Below are 6,748 nucleotides of genomic sequence, written 5' to 3' on the forward strand. Positions count from 1 at the left end.
TCAGACGTGAGCCACAATCTGCAACTCTCTGCACTTTGCGTCCTCAAGTTCCACTGAAATGGCGTCTCCAAAACGTTCACTATGCCCCCTGGGCACCTTAATGCATGGCTAGCCATTCAAATTACGACTCTGAGAAGGACAGCAGTTTGAAATAATTTTTCATTGTAAATATACAGAATATTAGGAGGGACACAGTATTCCAGTTGTAAGTGATATTGGGCTGAACAGGATGTAAAATTTAGTGCATAGAGGTACCATGAGGCGTTATGCAAGACCCTCAGCAAACCATCACCAGGTATTCTCAGTGGGTCAGAGACGTAAAATGTGTTAGTGGGGGCAAAAGTCTACCAACCGGTGTATCGAGTTAGGTCAGTATAGCAAGGGCAAAATGCGGTCTTACGTTGTGAATGATATGTCATGGGAAAATCGAAAATAGGACACGTCATACATGTAACAGCGACTGCCCAAATTACTGGCTATACGAACCAGAGGCAACCGTGTTGAGTGACCAAGAGCAATCCACACTATCATGTGAGGTGCTCGGCCCTTATGACGATGAGGGATACAATCTGGAAACTTTCATTTAGCCAGGAGCCTCTGCACATGGGTACATCCATTGTGATGCCATACACAGAACCAAAGACATCGTGGTACCGCTCCTGCGTCTCTGCTAATCCATGAAAGAGAAGGTGCAACAACAATAATGACCTTGCTGATAGTCCGTGGCACTCCAAACGTCATCGGACTGGTTCAAGTGGTTCAAGTGGCTCTAAGCACTATGGGACTTAACATCTGAGGTCATCAGTCCCCTAGACTTAGAACTACTTAAACCTAACTAACATAAGGACATCACACACATCCATGCGCGAGGCAGGATTAGAACCTGCGACCGTAGCAGCAGCGCGGTTCCTAACGGAAGCGCCTAGAATCGATCGGCCACAGCGGCTGCCCATCGGACTGGCTGTGTGGATACATGTCGTGCTGCAAACAAGCTAATTCTCTAACTCAAGGTATGACACGTGTCTGTATGATCTTGCATGTCCTAGTGAACAACATGTCTGTCCTCTCAGGCGCTAGACATGTGGGGCCATTGAGATCTTTCATGGCGACCAGCGTGTGGATACTTGTCTTGCTGCAAAGAAGCTCATTCCGCAATGCGAGGTAAGTGATGTGGCTGTATGATATTGCACGTCCAAATGAACAACATACCTCTCCTCTCCGTTGCTAGACGCGTGGGGACTTTGAGATCCTTCATAGCAACCAGTATGGCCCACCTGAACCTACAGATTTCGTGACAGTCATGGGATTCCGACCAACTCGAGCAGCAATGTCGGCTGCTGCCAATGAATTTCTACGCGCTCTGGTAGACATATCTCCTTCTTAGGTAAGATATAGCACGATTTTATCACAGACAATTGAGACCCAAATGAGGTTTCTCAGTGAGGAACCCACTGCGTAATCTTTTCTTATATGCAGAATGTAGATAATGTTAACCCTACCTACTTCGTGCGGTTGCACATAAATGCTAATCACGTCTTTGTACGAAGCATGTGGTCCACACCGGTTTGGTATTTGTTGCGTGCCGCCTTGGTGATATCGTGATTTTAACGGCCACCAGTGTATTCTCATCTGCCTGACATGCAGTTAACCATAAAAGTGCATCTTAGACTGCTTCCCTTTCTATCAGCAATTTATCGTAGATCGCTGGAAGAACGTAAAGTACCTAGCGACTGGAAGAAAGCGCAGGTCGTTCCCATTTTCAAGAAGGGTCATAAATCAGATGCGAATAATTATAGGCCTATTTCGCTTATGTCAATCTGTTGTAGAATAATGGAACATGTTTTGTGTTCTCGTATTATGACGTTCTTAGATAATACAAATCTCCTTCATCATAACCAACATGGATTCCGCAAACAGAGATCATGTGAAACTCAGCTCGCCCTATTTGCCCAAGAAATTCACAGTGCCGTAGACACTGGCGAGCAGATTGATGCCGTATTCCTGGACTTCAGGAAGGCATTTGATACGGTTCCGCACTTACGTTTAGTGAAAAAAATACGAGCTTACGGAATACCAGACCAGGTTTGTGATTGGATTCAGGATTTCCTAGAAGAAAGAACACAACATGTCATTCTTAACGGTTCAAAATCTGCAGATGTAGAGGTAATTTCGGGAGTACCGCAGGGAAGCGTGATAGGACCTTTATTGTTTACAATATACATAAATGACTTAGTTGACAACATCGGTAGCTCCGTGAGGCTATTTGCAGATGACACGGTTGTCTACAAGAAAGTAGCAACATCAGAAGACTCGTACGTACTCCAGGAGGACCTGCAGAGGATTAATGCATGGTGCGACAGCTGGCAGCTTTCCCTAAACGTAGATAAATGTAATATAATGCGCACACATAGGGGCAGAAATCCATTCCAGTACGATTATGCCATAGGTGGTAAATCATTGGAAGCGGTAACGACCGTAAAATACTTAGGAGTTACTATCCGGAGCGATCTGAAGTGGAATGATCACATAAAACAAATAGTGGGAAAAGCAGGCGCCAGGTTGAGATTCATAGGAAGAATTCTAAGAAAATGTGACTCATCGACGAAAGAAGTAGCTTACAAAACGCTTGTTCGTCCGATTCTTGAGTATTGCTCATCAGTATGGGACCCTTACCAGGTTGGATTAATAGAAGAGATAGACATGATCCAGCGAAAAGCAGCGCGATTCGTCATGGGGACATTTAGTCAGCGCGAGAGCGTTACGGAGATGCTGAACAAGCTCCAGTGGCGGACACTTCAAGAAAGGCGTTACGCAATACGGAGAGGTTTATTATCGAAATTACGAGAGAGCACATTCCGGGAAGAGATGGGCAACATATTACTACCGCCCACATATATCTCGCGTAATGATCACAACGAAAAGATCCGAGAAATTAGAGCAAATACGGAGACTTACAAGCAGTCGTTCTTCCCACGCACAATTCGTGAATGGAACAGGGAAGGGGGGATCAGATAGTGGTACAATAAGTACCCTCCGCCACACACCGTAAGGTGGCTCGCGGAGTATAGATGTAGATGTAGATGTAGAAAAGGTGACAAAAGCTCAAAAACTTAAACTATAAGCAATTTAGCATACTTCATTGGACTTAAATGTACAACAGCCTTTAATTGTACAGGGTGGTGCAGTTGAAAGTAGCCCTCCTCCCCTTTGAATGCGAATGCATCATTTCGACTTCAGAAGCAAAGTAAACAGCTACAACAATCCACAGTTTCATGCAATAATCGACGATTAGCATTCTTCTGTCAGCATTTCAGTTTATCAGTGAAGTTAGACGTTTCTCCTTGCGGTCTGAAAAATGACTTTCTCGATAGAAGAAAGAATTGAAATTATGAAAGCATTTTTGAAAACAGGTTTAATTAAGGAAACACGCAAAATTGTCGGGGTCAAGGATCCGAATAGAGGACTACTAGCAAAGAGAGAAATTCAGAGTCCGTATAACAACTGACGCACCACCTACGGATCTGTGCAAGATGTGAAACGACAAGGAATTCCTTCACATCAGAAATTATTGCACACATTCGCCGAAGAACTATTCAAAGCCCAAAGAATTCTACACGTAAATTGACCCAGCAGGCGTATGTAGGTAGGAATTGCCAGCGGACATTAAAAAGACTCAACTTGAAGCCTTATCGTGAAACAGTTGTGCAGCAATCACGGGAGGATGACAGTCATAAACATTTAGATTACTGCACGCGGCCTTTGATTAACATCAGCGACCCTTTCCATTACATCATGAGTGATTAAGCATGGTTTCATCTTTCCGGTCATGTGAATTCACAGAAGACTAAGTACTGGGCAACAGAGAACCCAAACATTGAATGTCATCGGCGTTTGGTGTAGGTTTAACAGAAATGCGCATCATTGTACCGATATTTTTTGACATTACCCTCAACATGGTTGCATGTATGGAAACGTTTGATACTTTCGGGCTCAACTCACTGAATACGAAAGACAATACTGCTTCTTCCAGCAAGATGGGGCAACATGCCACGAGATAAGGTATCCCTGGAACGAGTCCATGATATCTTCACTGACGACTGAATTGTCAGCAAACATTTATGGCCACCACGTCCTCCGGATCTAATAAGATATGATTTTTTCCTGTGGGGACACATGAAGAGCAAGGTCTGTGAAACAAATACACACACAATACTGTAACTGAAAGAGCCGGCCGGTGTGGCCGTGCGATTCTAGGCGCTTCAGTCTGGAACCGCGTGACTGCTACGGTCGCAGGTTCGAATCCTGTCTCGGGCATGGATGTGTGTGGTGTCCTTAGGTTAGTTAGGTTTAAGTAGTTCTAAGTTCTAGGGGACTGATGACCACAGATGTTAAGTCTCATAGTGCTCAGAGCCATTTGTAACTGAAAGACAAGATCAGCCATGAAGTTGCCGCCATCGATATCCGAACTTCACGCCGGGTGTACAGAAATATGCTTAGACGTGCAGAGCTGAGTACTGATGTTGTAGGGGACCACTTTCGGCGTCTTCTACAAATATATTTTTCATTACACTGTTCATTGTTAATAAATGGTAAGTTCATTTCAGCTCATCGTTTCTGTAATTTCACTATATTTTCTTTATACTTAGATGGGCTATTTTTATCTGCTTCACCCTGTACAATAAGTGGGTCTTGAATCACTTATTCGATGCAGATATTTAGGTGCTAAAACGGAACGTTTATACAAGCAATCAACAAAATTGCAAGGCAGATTTTCTGCTAGGGGTTAGGCATTTCCTATAGATTTTAGACAGCGTATGATCAGCGACCGTTGGTGCGTATTTATCAGAGCAAGTTTTATTTTCGAATGGAAAGAACAGTATTGATTTACAGAACATTAAAAACCACCAGAAGCCAATAGTGTTGGAAGCTTGAACGAAGCGTACTCGTAGTTGTAGTGTACTGAGTAAATAGTGTCTTTGTGCGAACATAATGAAATATGGCGTTTTTAATCGAAATTGGCAGAGTCTACAGAAATAATGACACACAAATATCGAATGCACATGGTCATATCTTGGACGTTACTCGATTTTTTCCTAGACAAGATGAAGGATCGTAGAACAGCTAAAGGCCTATATCGCTGATGTCGGTCTGTTGTAAGAGTTCTATGCACGCATATTATGACGTTTCTGCAGATCGAAAATCTCCTCCGTAGAAATCTGCATGGATTGCGCAAACAACGGTCGCGTGAAACCAAACGCTCTGTTCGTTCACGAGACCTATAAAGCAATCAATAGTTGTTGCAGTGTTTCTTGACTTCCAGACGGAGTTGGAACAGTTATGCACTGCCACCTAAAGAAAATCCAAACGTACGAAATATCAGACCAGCTGTGTGCTCTCAGACTTCCTAACAAACACAGTACAGGAAGTCATTATTAACAGAGAAATCTTCAGACGTTGAGAGTGATATAGAACTATTGATTTTCACAATACACAAGGTGAACATTAATAAAACGGACAAACTGCAGGGACGGATTCCTGATGGGAAATGGAGGAAAAAAGGTCCTATGAACATGTGTCCGGAAATGTATCGTTGCCATGGTAGATGACGCTAACGAATGTCAGCTCCTCTGACCACGTGCCGTTTGTTTGTCGTCTGCCGCAAGATGTGTGACTGACGTAGCGTACTGTTAGCAGCGGAATGGTCCGGTATTCATACCGGGAATAAACCGAGATGGTGTTTGTGTACGGTCAAGCAGAGGGAAACGGTCGAGAGACAGCAGGGTTATACCAGTACAAGTACCCTTTCAGGCACCAATCACATCACACATCAAGTTCTTGTTGGACGTTTATGTGATCATGGATCCTTTCAGACAGACGAACGCGCAGGGAGGCGGGACACTATGCGTACTCTAGATCTGGAGAACAGGGTTCCACAGGATATTGAGAGGAACCCTAATACAATCTCCAGCCAAGTGACCCACCAATGTGGTGTAAGCCAAAGTACGATTATATGTATCCTGCATGACAATCATTACGATCCCTATCACCTGCAGTTCCATGACACTTTGAACATCGCCGGCCACTGTGGCCGAGCGGTTCTAGGCGCTTCGATACGGTGCCACATGGCTGCTACGGTCGCAGGTTCGAATCCTGCCTCAGGCATGGATGTGTGTGATGTTCTTAGGTTAGTTAGGTTTAAGTAGTTCTAAGTCTAGGGGACTGATGGCCTCGGATGCTAAGTCCCATAGTGCTCAGATCCATTTGAACCATTTTTGAACTTTGTACATCTATTGTGACGTGGATGCGATACAGCTCTCTACTGTAGTCCGGGTCGTTTGACGCGCACCGTCCATTTCCGGACACATGTCCATAGGATCTTTTTTCCTCCATTTCCCATCAGGAATCGTTCCTACAGTTTGTCGGTTTTATTAATGTTCACTCTGTATACCAGTGACCTGGTGGGTAACGCCTGAAATTCCATGAGGCTTTTCGCGGATGATATTGTTGAATGCAGAAAGGTCGCAGCACGCAGCGTTAGAAAATTGTAGCAGAATCGAGAAGCTCCTGTGGGGGATCGACGCTTAGTGCTAGAATAGGCAGTTAATCCTCAGTACAAACAAATCTAACATATTGTTTATACATGGACTGAAAGGCCCATTACTGGATGATTACACGCCTTCAGAGCAATCACTGGAAACAGACACAGTCATAAAATAGTACTATACGGAGCGATTTTTGAGTGGAATTA

The sequence above is a fragment of the Schistocerca americana genome, chromosome 8 (genome assembly GCF_021461395.2).
Source record: "Schistocerca americana isolate TAMUIC-IGC-003095 chromosome 8, iqSchAmer2.1, whole genome shotgun sequence".
NCBI classification, from domain to species: domain Eukaryota; kingdom Metazoa; phylum Arthropoda; class Insecta; order Orthoptera; family Acrididae; genus Schistocerca; species Schistocerca americana.